The following is a 12,726-nucleotide window of genomic DNA, read 5'->3' on the forward strand; positions in this document are numbered from 1 at the left end:
TGATCACTGTTGTGCAAACTTGGTTGTTCTTGCTTGCGAAAGCCTATCTTCTTTTGAGTCTCTTTGGGACAATATTAAATTTTAATTGACAATATGGATTTCTAACTCAGCTAATCCTAACAGTGCCCTTAAGACAAATCAACATGGCAGTGGCAGGAAGAAATAATTCCCTTAGTGGAAGCTGGAAGGTGTTTTTTTCTCTCCTGTGTCAGAGAAATAACAATCTTCCCCCAAACCTGTTCCAAGAGGCATGGTCTATGCACGGGGCTGAGAGCTGGGACCCATAACCACTAATCCCGGCGCTGACAGACGCACTTGGTGGCAATTCTCCCCAACCTCCCTTTCAACACCTGTAAAATGGAGATAATGAGAACGACGTCCTCCCTTCCTTGGGGTTCGATGCATTAGCTAGTGCTTGCCGAGCTGTCGGAGGCTGGTCCCGCAGGCACGCCTGTGTACAACCAGCTCGCCCTGATCTACGCGCTGGTATTTTGCTGCCATTTGGTTGGCATAAATATCCCACAACAACGCAGTGCTCCAGACTATCATGGGCAGGCACGTAGCAGTCATCCTTTGTTTTCTTTAAACGATTTCAAGCACCAAATAACATCTCTTTTCCTGGAGCTGCAGGCAAACCATTTGGCCTCCTGGCAAACAGCTTTCGTAGTCCTCATGAGCCCGCTGCCGTTTGCCGGGTAGGCTCACATTGTGTTTTTTGCCCCTTCCTCTCAAAATGTTTCTTTCTAGGGGTGGGGTGGGGAGGCTCTGGTTTTATTTTATTTCATTTTTTGAGCCCCAGAGCTGGTGGAAAATAGCTACCTCTGAACAAGCACGGCTGGTATAGAGTGATGGCTGTGGTGGGGATGTTTCCCGGCTGCACGGGAGCCTCTTTCATTTAAGATTGGCGTCAGAAAGAAAGTGGCACTTTTAGAGGCTTTTTCATAAAGCACCCAGCAGATCCCGGCATGAAATGACAAGCGATCTGGGAAACACCTAAACGGCACTTGAAAGTGCATTGTGTTGTCCTGGGAAAGATTTAAAAAACCCTCTTCTATATTGACAAACTGTCAAGGAGCGAACAGGAGAGACCTATTTCTGATTTTCAGGCTGAAGCACAGCACAACGACTCACACTACGGCCGTAATAAAGGCAGGCAAGTGAAAAAAGAAAAGGGAGAAGAGGTACTTGCTCGGCTCCTGTCTCCACACGTCTGGCATCACATCTGTGACCTGAGCAAGTCGGTACCTCTGCTGCGTGGTTGCCACCGTGGTGGCCCACAGTGTCACGGGGAAAGTGTCCAGCAGCGGCCACCTCCTCCCCACCGTGGCCATGGCCACCAGCCCTGGCCACCCAGGACAACCTGTACCGATGGTTACCACCATCTCTGCTGCAAAATGCCGAGCAGAACCACCCTAATAATAACAAAAGCCGCTCTCCTTACCGCGTCAATAAAGTACTTTTTTTTCCCTCGTCTTCCCTGAGAAAGCCATGTATGAAATTGTGGCAGAGAGGCAGCGAGGGCCCAGGCCACAGCGAGGACTGGAATTTAAGAGCGGTGAATCCTACATCCACCTCCTATCCTGTTACGCCAGCTTGGAGAAATCACGTTGCCTCTCTCCCTCTTTCAGCTCTCCTGTTTTTTAGGTCAGGTTTGTTCTCACTATTTGTACCATAGGTAGAACCAAGGGGGCTCCCAATTCACTGTGGTAGTAGTAGTAGCAGTTGTAGTAAAAATAGTAATTATGATTATATTAAGAGACTGGGCTGTAGCCAAAACAAAATCCCTTTTCACACATTTCTATTTAGATGTAATCCATAAAACTGCATTTTTATGTCAACACATTGGCAACGCAATAACCCTGTAGTGGAGGCTGGAATAGGCATAGGCATAGCTATATGCATATTTATTTTATATCAGCTCATTTCTACATGAGTGTGTGTAATTACATGGCACATAAGAATTTATTCTCCTGTGTTCACTGGGATATATGTACATAGCAGTGTGCCATTTACACGGCAAATGTTAAATGACTTCAGGTTGTTATCCTGGGCAGTGCACAGGTAGCCTAACCTTTTCTGATCAGCCACAAGCTGGTCTAACTCTTTTATGGCACCAGAGGGGATCACCAGGCTTGTAACTTCAGGGAGGCAAGGAATTGGCCCTTGCCACTTGTAGCTTCAAAAAAAAATAAAAAAAAATTAGACTAATTGCATGAGGTGCTACCACTTTCCTCCTCTGATCTGGCATCTCCTGTAGCAGCAGATTGTCTCTCTGGCTCGTCCAACCCTGGAGTCAGGCGGTTGTCAAGAACTGACTTTTTCCCCTCTGGTATTTTGGCTCTAGGTCTCTGGGTTGGAGGCCACAGTTTTCAGCACCTGCTAATAATTTTTTAACAGATGCTAGAAAGCAAAATTTCCAAATACAATCTGCTGTAGCCTGGGTCAAGCACGGACCAGAGGGTTCATTTGCCCTAGAGATGGGGGGCTAATGATGTCCACCGTTTTAGCAAACATGTTGTCTTCCTTGAAGATGATGGTCAACGTAGCGCCTTGGCTGCAGAGGGGAAGCATGCTGTGTGCAAGCTCTCCTCTTTCTGCTGTAACAGCGACTGGCTCCTCCACCAGTATGGGTGGGAGAATCCGCACTGCCAAGAACTATCATTTGCATTTTTTCAAACAAACTTTTATTTAAAATCCAAAGGAAACACTGAACTGATTCAATGTATGCAGGTTCAAGTTGCAGTACCGCCACGGGAAGAATTCAGAAGCTCTGTTCCTCGCAGAGACCGAGTCTAAAACAAATCTTGACATAAAACCCTACTTCAGTATTTCTGGCAGCTCTCTGTCCCATGACTTCCACCACCCTTTGCTACACAAGTCCCCTGCCCCCTTCCCTCTGTTTTTCTTGTGATAGCGTGTGTATTTTAATCCACTATAACTATTTGTTCTCATAGCCTTCCCTGGTCAGCAGGAAGTAATGGGACCTCCGAACGGCTCTGGAGAGGCAAGGGAAATAAATAAAAGACAAGGAAATTGAACCAGTAACAATGAACATACCATCCAGGGCAGGTTTCCGTTAGGCTCGAGAGGCAAATGACAAAAGGCATGGAAGGCTGTAGATGAGACAAAATGTCTTGCAAGGTTTTGTCACTCTCTCGTGGCACTGGCTAGATAGAAATATGCCTTTTTGTCTTTCTCCTGGGTCCTAAGCTGACACAAGGCTCAAGCGAGGAGAAATGTAGAAGGACGAGCGTTTGCAGAGTGCATGTTACAGCTGGGGCTTCTTCCACTGCCTTTTCCCAGTATGTACGTATATAACTCCATACGCATGCCACATACATCTATAACGTCAGCCAGGTCTCTGTGCTGGTAACTGCTATGGGGGAGCTGCGTTGCCTTCCTCCAAGGAGTCCTCGCTCATCCTCATCCCAGCCCACAGGTGACGGGTGCACATGCTTTTTCCCTATTGTGCATTCAGAAGTTACCTTTAAGCTGTCTTTCACAAATTAATTACTTTCAAACCTACCCATCATAGGGTCAGTGCCCGAAGGTGAAATCAGAGAGTCCAGGTGAATGTTATTCCCCCCCCCTTTTTTTTTTCTGCTTGCAATACTCCTTTTCAAGTTTGGAAATTAAAGTTATTTTCCTGCCAATGTTTTCTGCTTCCATGTGGCAAACATTTCTCTTTCCAGTGGAGCAGGAGCCAACATGGCTGCCTCAAGCGTGCACCAGTTTTGTGTATCCTGTCAACTCGTTCCTAGATGAAGTGAACAGTCTTGAGATCTGTTCTGCCTCCCCCTAATCCACTTGTGTGTCACCCCTCAGTTTTAGTACCTCATGCATGAACCTGAGGCGAAGTACTGGCTTTTTTTTCCTCAGAAATACAATTTTGAGGACTTTGCTCATTTTATCTTAACTATGAAACCATTTCCAACTTTTCCCTGTACCTTTTCAAGCCTGGATATGCTAAAAAATGCGACGTAACGTCCAAATCACAGACTTCCACATGATTGCGTCTGAGTGACTACTCATCTTATTTGCTCAGATTGCAGATAAATGGATAGTTTGTCCTACGGGTTAGTTTTGCACACTTTTTTGTAAGGACTCTGGTCCTTACTGAATACAGATGACTGTTGGTGCAGGGTCTGAGACGGTGCAATGAGCTCTGGGGTTTCTCGCTGTCCTTCACAGACGGAGGAGGTGAGTGGGCTGTAGAAGTGCATTGGAAATGTCTGTGCGTGCCTGTATCCTTTTCATTAGGCATCCAGCACACGCACCCTTGGAGATAGGATTGCTGGCCATTATCCATCCTGGACTATGATGGTTGTTCTTAAATAAGAAAAGCATGAAACATAAGGGAAAAGAGATTCAAGACAAGCAACAGTTTTTTGTCAGTGCATCTTAAATATTCCTGTCAGTTATGCTTGTTACATTCGTGTTCCTTCATATATGTACATGTATAAAAACAACAAGCATAATAGTTGTATCTGCTTTTTAATATATAGGGCTATGCAATACTTCTGGATAAAATCCACGGTTGTGGATGAATCTTATCTTGAAACACATGTATTCTGTACCTTTGCCATGGAGAAGTCCCAATCCATGGGAACTTGGGTAAGGAACTGGAGATGGATTTATGTTTTCTGTCAGATTTGTGCTTGCATCTATTAAGGGGCCTGCTTATGGAGTCAGTAGCTCTAGGTCTAAGGAAGTATGTCAGATCGTTTTTCTCTCCCTTTCACTTTGTTTTCATATTTTGCACTCTAGAGAAGAACTAGTCTAATATTGTCCATGTACTGTTCCTTTTTCACATAGTATGAGCATTGCAGCCTCTGCTGAATAGTCTTTAGCTATTTCTAAAAATGTAGAAAACCCCCCTCTTTGCCTCACATGAATACATCTTGGAAAACTAGACCTTAAACGTGGTTTGCGTTTTTCTAGCATTGAATCAGGTAGTCATGGGTGGATTTTTGCATGCCATGTTGAAATAGATGTAAAATGAAAAAGGATTTCAGCTTGTAGCATAGGTTAAGTGCCAGCTTCCAAAACTGGTATTTCAGGGTATGTTTTAAGTTTTGCTTCAGTCTTCATGATAGCATTGTTTACTGTGTTGTCAACAGACTTTTGCTCCTGCTATACTTCTGCCCTTACAATACATGTATTGATGACTGCTTAACTCTTGCCAGAACGCGTCTCCCATATTGTGAATAAATTGCAGCTTGAAGTTGCCACTTTTTGCTCCCATTAAGTAATCACTGTTTTATTTATTACAGTGTTGCTATGGTTCTGCCATGGTGGACTTTGAGTATGATTTTGTTACTCTCAGCAAGTACAAGAAAAAATGATGGTGTCTTGTCCTCTGATCTGCCACCTATAAATCAAACAATATGATTTGACATATAGCTAGTCAGATAATTGCCAAAGACATATGCCAGTTGGGACAAGCCCAAAATGACGTTGAAAAATAGCTGACAAACCCATGGTTGGGCATATAATTCAGGGCAGAATGCGCCCCTGCAACTCTATTCAAAGAAATCCAATAACGCCTCCAAAAGCGGCTGCTGCTTCACATCTGCCCTCTTCTTTTGGGGCTACATTTTTTTTTGTATCACTGTAGTAGACACCATAACATAGCACTGGTCCCGAGAACTGCAGAGGGTCGCAGAATCTTGGCCAACTGGAGTCTTGGATCAGCGGCACCGCAGCTTTCCGTCACGCTGACGCGCTGGCGGGGCAGGGACGGAGGTGAGTTTGGAGACCGGCAGCCAGTGGGTGTAGCACGAGGGCAAAGGCTGGGACTGGTAGTGATGATCTGGGAGCTTTTGTTTTCACAGCAACTTGCAGGGAAAGGATGAGGCAACGTAGGGAATGAAAGGAAGGGCAAAGACCAGACGGCTTTTCTAGACCTCTCAGCAAATAGCGTGGGACGCGCACCGTGGCAGCTAGCTGAGCCAAGTAGCTCAGAAAAGTCCACCAAGAGGCAAGGGACAGGAATCAATGCAAGCCATCCTACACCGACTTTGAGCTCTGACTGAAGCCAGGTGGTCATTTCTGCAGTCCTTAACCAAGCCAGACTCTCCCTGGACCAGCGAGACTTTGGTCTCTGTATGGACTGCAGATTTTGGGCTCTGACATAGCCTGTGGTAGCAGGTTTCTGTAGAAAACTGCTGCTGCGAGGCCATCGCTCGGGGCTTCACCAGGAGAGAGCGAGCACGGGGGGAAGGGATGTTTCCAAACGAGAAATAGATTTTTTTTTTTTTTAAATGAGTGATTTGTTGGCTTCAGGCAAATGGCAGAAGGTTTTACTGAAAAGGCTTCTTTATGGGATTGTGGTTTTGCTTGGGGTAGCTGAGAGAAGTCTGTAAACCCCAGGAGCTCAAGGTTTGACAGGCTTGACAGGCCTTCCTGCTACTTATGAGCAGGAGGCTGGGGCGAGTGTTCCCGAGATCACCTCCCTGTTTTCCGTCAAAGCATGCTGGCAAGCCAGAGGAAGAGAGGAGCTCTTTTCTTCCCCCATTTTCTGTTCTTATTTAAAGACAATCTTAGAAATCTGCACTTCTGGATCTTTTAAACTTTGTCTTTTCTGGGTTCCCCTCGATCCGAAATTCCTGTCAACCTTTCTAGGTTTTGGATTAGACCCTCCCACAGAGCCTTGAGCACCTTGGAATCATTACAGCAATAATCATTAGCGACAATAGGAAAGTCACACCAAAGACTGGTGTACATCACCTCTAAAGAGCATGCCAGCTCTAAAGAGCAAGGCTCTCACCTGGACCACAGTACTAGTGTCATCCCTTCTTGTGTCCACTTACCCTCCCACGCTTCATGCGCTGCCCTGGCCCAAAGTGAAAGACAGACGAGAAAATAATGAAAATGAAAATGAAAATGAAAATGACTGTAGAGCTGCATCTGTGTCATGTGAAATGACAGTAAGGGCTGCAGCTCCTGGTGCCTCTTTACCCTCCCTGGGTCAACGTACGCCTACACACCACCCCTTATCTTACCCAGTAAGGGGAGTGAGTGCTTCTAATTAACATCACATACTTCCCGACTTTGCAAAGAGAAGGGCTTGGATTTCTGCTGTAACAGCAGTGGCTGCTGCAATACTTAAAACCATGGCTGGTCAGAGAGCTGTTGTAGTGCCTGAGCCGGGGGTCACTGCCCCGGGCATGTGGCAAAGGGAAAGCCTGGAAAGAATCAGTAATTCATGAAAAATGTACACATAAGGAGGAATTTCCTATTTCTTTGAATGACGGTAATTTAATTTAAAAGGAAATCCAGTGACAACTTCCTAGGAAATCAATGCCTTTTTGTAAATCTCTGTTTGTGGTGAAAAGGTGCTTAGCTGAAAATCAGCTGAATTCTTCTTACTCTGGTTTCTAATCTTGCCTTAGTTCCTAACCCAGCCTAAAGCTTGGGAAACTGAAATCAGCTCTGACAACACGAACAGGCTGCTTAGGGCAGAACAAACCCAAGAGATTAAGTTAAACTTGCCAGCTGAAGCAAGCTTCTGAGCTTTATCGAACATGCAAGCTGGAGAAAACTCCGGAGCCCACATGTGATCCTGCTAATATCTGAGCCCACTAAATCTTCCAGCCGCAAGGAGCTCCCCCGACCCGGGGAAGTCTCCTACCTCCTGAAGAGAAGGAGCAGCTTAGTTCCAGGGGCCAGCCTTGTAATTCCTTAGCCTTATCCCTGGCAGCACCTGACCAGCCCACCTTATCCAGCTGGCCCAGGAGGCTCGTGGGCAAGCCACTTTATTCAGCACCAGCTTAAAAAATAGAAAGGACAATCCCATAGGCAAAGCACCAGAGAAGGCTAGTTGGGCTGAAGAGAGAAAAGTAAGCCCTTCAGCGCAAACCCTCTAGCTCTCTTCTACTTTCCTTTTTTCTTTTTTTTAAGTCTTATTGAGGTCTTTTAATACAAATTACGTATTTCAGCCATTTCATTCTCATATAAAGCCAGTTCCTGGTTCTCTGTGCTCACCGTGGTGGACTATGTCCTACCATTCTCAAGCATTTTCATGGAACAAGTATTTCTTCCCCCCTTCTGGATAGAGAGTCGTGAAACTTTGGGGCTTCTTCCATGCCACCTGGCCACTTAGCTGGTTTCTTTGTGCAAGTCGATAATGTAGCCTCATCCTTCGTATAGTACTGTTCAATTAGAGTAATGACTACAAGAGCTGAATGACTACACTAGGACTGTGCAAACATGGTAAGAGGTGACCTGTGTCCCAGAATGCAGCATCTAAATAGACAAGACAGAGGAAATACTACTGTTCCAGCTGTGTAAAGAGGAGCTGAGGTACACCAAAATTTCAGAGACATTTCCACGTAGCAAGTGTATGCTAGAAGCAAAAATTCAATTTGATCCTACCTAGTGCTTTGCCACCTTGTGGTTCTCTCTCTGACTAGCTTTTCTCTCTGTGGGATTAAATGTTACCTCCCACGCCTCCTCCTTGTAGGTGCAGATCAACCAGGGGGGCTAGAGGAGTTACCACCACAATTCACAGATTTCTCACTGTGAGCGCGGACCCAATCACGCACGTGCTCTGAGTTGCAGCTAGCTGCCAAGCTCTTCCCATTTGCATAACCATCTGCATCACATCCTACAAATGAAAACCAGAGCATCCTTCAGATACCTCAGTCATTAAACAGTTAGTTACAACCACACGAAACCCTTCGGGAGCTGTGGGAATTTCCCTATAGCTCCCAGTCTGGGATTTGGGGTGCACCTCCTCCTGTAGTCCTTACTCCCCAAGCATCCCTGCGCCGGTGACTGCCCTTTGCTGGAGTAAGGGACGTCCAACACAGCCTTTCAATTTGAACTCAGCTCCCACTCCACAAGTCATTTTTATTTTACTGGGATACCAGTGAAGCTGTAGCTCAGTAACTGATGTTAAGAGGAACTTTTAACACCTCAACAGCAAATGGAGGAGAGTGTTTCCCATTAGTGGCTGAGGAAGTAGTGCTCCTGTAACTTCAGCCTTGAAAGCTAATGAAGCTCAGATTGTGGCCGTGGCCTTTGATGTAGAGATGCCTGAGGTCAGTGTAGCTTTCAGAGGTGCCAGTGCTATGCTGTGTCACCGTGTTCGTCTGGGCGAGGGCCCAATAATTCTAATCCTGTAATCATGTTTCTGTAAGCAACAGCATTTATTGTGCAGATAGCGGGGGATAGCTGCAGTGGTAATTAAATCAGGAATACGCTATAGAGGAGAAGCTAATCCAACCCTGTAATATCATTTAGGATGAGGGGTAAGGGCTTTAAACTGAAAGAGGGTAGATTTAGATTAGATATAAGGAAGAAATTCTTCACTGTGAGGGTGGTGAGGCACTGGAACAGGTTGCCCAGAGAGGTTGTGGCTGCCCCATCCCTGGCAGTGTTCAAGGCCAGGTTGGATGGGGCTTTGAGCAACCTGGTCTGGTGGAAGGTGTCCCTGCCCATGGCAGGGGGGTTGGAAATAGACGGTCTTCAAGGTCCCTTCCAACCCAACCCATTCTATGGTTCTACGATTCTACGATTTCCAATAGAGGAAGTTACAGCCAACAATGTCAGTAAATAAGTAGCAAAGTATTGGAATCTGTTTAGGGAGAGCGTGTGGGGATAAAAATGCCTTGTTTGGCCATCTCATCCATCTCCCTGCCAGTACCCTCATTCTGTTACGGGAGTGATGTTAACACACTGGCAAAAGTCCGGGAATTGAAAGCTGTGCCTTGACACTCCATCTTTGGCTCTGACTAACACACAGGGGGGTAAAAGCACCCACTGATGAATTTGGCACCATTAGCTTTGAATTTTATTCCTTCTCCTGGGTTGTTTCACAACCTCTGGCCACATACTATGTATTTTACGGCTTCTAACATAGGCTGTTGACTCCCAGGTATACGTGCATTGTCAGAAGAACACGATGGCATATTCCGCTCCAGTGGGGGGAAATACACATCTATGTGTAAATACGGTTCATCCAGGAGATGAGGAGAGCCTCCAACAAGCTGTTCTGCTGTACTAATGAGTATGTGTATAGACATTCCTGTTGTTTTATTTTGCACAATCCACTCAGCTCCATTATAGACAAATCTCTTCTTATGTATATCTTATTAAACCAGAGCTCTTTTATATTATATAAGCACTAGATATTAAAAAACTCCCACTATTCTAAAAAGGAGAAATGAACGGGAGTACTTTGTACCCCTTTTCTATGCGGATATATCTAACTTTGGTGGGGGTTCTCTGTGCGAAATTGGTCATGAAGAATCAGCTCTGTATATCAAAGAATAAAAAAAAAAGCTTATTTAAAGAAAATCTAATGGCAAACTGCAGACTTCAGTTGTACTATACACAAATGCATGCAAGCACATATACATATAGACAAATATATAGTATGTATGTATATATATGAAATTATATACACACAAACATATTTCCTTTAGCTCAGTGCCTGAAAGTTCATTTGTGGGCATCCTGATTCTTGATATATTATTTGTAAACAGAGGGCCAGGGGACTGGAGTATTTCCTTGACTTCAATAGATGATGAGGCCTCAAGCTGTGAACTCAGATTGGGACCTCTAAGTATCCTGCTGCTACCTAACAGCTTGCTGAAAAATGACATAATTTGTGACATCAGCAATATGCTGCTTTAATAGAGGTTTGTAAAACGGTTTCCACCCTCATGTGTCAGGACAAAAACCACCTTTCCTCACTAAACTCAAAGTGGCCCCCTCCTGTATTCCTCACACACCTCGCATCCTTTGTACTTTTTAGGTACACGTTGCTATAAAGTCCTGATATCCGAAGAGTGATAGGAAACCATTCGGTAATATCCGCGTGAGAGCTCCCGCCCCATCCGTGCCAGGGAAGATGTCACTTTTCAGAAGAACGGTGGCTGCCAGCGGGAGGTTCAGCAATGCAGATTTTAATGCGGAGATTTAATTTCAAATACAATTCACAGTTTGTTCGTGGTTGCAAAATGTTTATTACCACCTGGATGTTCAGGACACTGTTTTGGAGGAAATAAATTTCAATTTGGACAATGCCTTGTCATTTCAATTGATGCCTTTAAAGCATTTCACAGTTCTGCAAACAAGATGTTTTATACAATTCTACTAGTAACAGCAGAGAACACATCAATTTAAAAATCAGCCAAAATAATACCAAAAAAATAACCAACACCCTTGGATAACAGGACATTAGTCTGAAATTGATTCAAATGTGAGAGTTTTAATGATTCTTGCAAATGCTCCATTCTATAATACAATGATAAAAGAATGATTTGCCTCTTGGAAATGATATTGCATCTGGGGTAAATTTATTTTAAAATAAGATACACGTTTAAAAAAAAATTTTTTTTAAAAGGATATAAACATTGTCAGAACCTGAACAGCAGTAGGAGTGTGCCTTAACATGAAAGAGCTGGCGCTCTGGGTTTATCGCTGTGTCGCTGATACACGAAATGAAAACCGTACCTATTAGGGAACACACCTTAGGAGTCACAACTGCCCAGTCACACTTTCAGCATCTACTGGGATTTCTGGTCGGAGGGAAGTTTGACACACTCAATGGGAGGGGGCCCTTCACACATAAATGGTAAGGGAAAGGATCTCAAGAGACAAACCAACTCCGCAGGTGAATGCGTGGTGGATGGGGCAGCGTACCTGCCGGTTCAGAGGACCATGCCCTGGGTTTTCCAGCTCACCACAGTCTGCTCCCTGAGGCACAGGGATAAGGTGTACTGAGACAAGAAGAGCACTGAAGTCAGGAAGGCTCCATGCAAAAATACAGAGACTTCTTCATCTCTCTAAAGAGCAGTGTTGTAGGCCTTCCTCACCAAAGGAAAGAAAGAAAAAAGTGTTTTTCAAGGAGGGTAACAGTCCATTGGTGTAGGCGTTGAGGCGGGAGACTAAGGTGCAAGCACAGCTTGACAAAATACAGGCATAGGAAAGTAAGTTCCCTATTCTCCCCTTATTCATTTTCTAAGGTTCCTCTTCCCCCTCTTTTTTGCTGCATCTCTGTACATTTTATAGCACCAAAAAAAATGACCAGAAAAGATCTCGGGGTTCACCTAGTCCATCCCCCTCACGAAGGCCCTGCAGCAGCTGCCTACCCACCCTGCTCTAAAGAAACCTCATCCCTTTCCTTTAGTGACTTACCTCATTGTGCAACTAGTCTTCAAATAGAGGGGTTTTGTTTTACAAACAGTTAGATGTTCACACTTACCTTTGCTGCAAATTAAACCGATTTCTGCCTATCCTTCTGCCTATGGACGTGGAGAACAAGGGACGGCTCCACTGCAGAGTATGAGAGGACAGGCATGCATCTGTCCTCCCCGTCCCCAACCCTCATCCATTTCTCAGCCCCTCTCCACCAGTATTTCCCCATTCCTTAGGCCACCTCTCTGTTAACATTTGCCCTCTGGCTTGTGGTCCATGCCTGCCTACTTCTCACTTGTAGTCGGCTCTTTGTTCAGGTCGGTACCTGGATGCACCAGAGGAGAAGTAGCGTAAGGGCTTCCACAGACAGCTCCAGAGAAAAATCACTTTACATGATCTTTACCATGGGAAGAGATGGTTTATCAGATATTCTAGGGCTGAATGGGAGGCGTGCACGGAGTGGGGAGCTGCAAAGGCAGAACTCAGTGGGTTCTGCCAGCTCCTCCTCAAATGCCGTCGGGAGCCTGGGGGATGTGAAGAGGATCACGTTGAACCCGCAATGCAGTCGGTGGGCTTCAG

This window comes from Harpia harpyja, chromosome 4 (genome assembly GCF_026419915.1).
Source record: "Harpia harpyja isolate bHarHar1 chromosome 4, bHarHar1 primary haplotype, whole genome shotgun sequence".
Lineage (NCBI taxonomy): Eukaryota > Metazoa > Chordata > Aves > Accipitriformes > Accipitridae > Harpia > Harpia harpyja.